Genomic DNA, 792 nt, shown 5'->3' on the forward strand with positions numbered 1-792 from the left:
TGAATGTAAATCGGTTAAAATTTGAAAGCAAAATTAATTCAACAATTCAAATCAGAATATTTAAAATTAAAATATCACTGGAATCCAGCATTTACCTAAAAAAAAAAAAAAAAAAACTGGTGTGTTACCTTTATAGTATGACATGCTGGCGCAGATATGGAGTTTTTACTAGCAACAGCTACAGGACTAACAAAAATAGCCCAATCTCAATTTCGATGCTGATGGAAGTGACTGATAACCTTCTAGCATTCACTAATGATTTAACAGTATTACTTAAACTCGTAGGAATTGGATGAAAGACCTACCGCAACATGCTTGTAGGATTTCATCAATTTTGTTTAGTGAAAAACAAAAATAAATAAATTTAAGAACCAACGTATCTACTAATGATGAAACTCTAATTTCCATTAAAAAACAATATGCCGAATCCAACAAAGTTGTCTATTTTATGAGATAATAAATTATTCACATGAATGGGAGTGGAGGGGAGGCCCGAAACGTTGATAAAGAATGATGTGCGTAATAATGACATAAAAAGGAAATATTTTTCACAAAACTACCGATTATAACTAACTGCAGCAAAATAATGATAACAATAATTATGTTTCGGGTTAAAAAGGATTACCTAAATTGTTGTTACTGAAAATAAAAATTTTTGGATTGGCAAAGGTACCCGTTTCCTCTGAAGTCACTTACAAACAAGATGGCTTAACGAACCCGAAGGCAGGACGGCGATACCACTCAAGGGGGTGTCAACATAACTAACCCCCTCCAATAAAATCTCTCCCCGAA

This window comes from Halyomorpha halys, unplaced genomic scaffold, assembly GCF_000696795.3.
Source record: "Halyomorpha halys isolate HHAL.00 unplaced genomic scaffold, Hhal_1.1 Scaffold46.1, whole genome shotgun sequence".
NCBI lineage: Eukaryota > Metazoa > Arthropoda > Insecta > Hemiptera > Pentatomidae > Halyomorpha > Halyomorpha halys.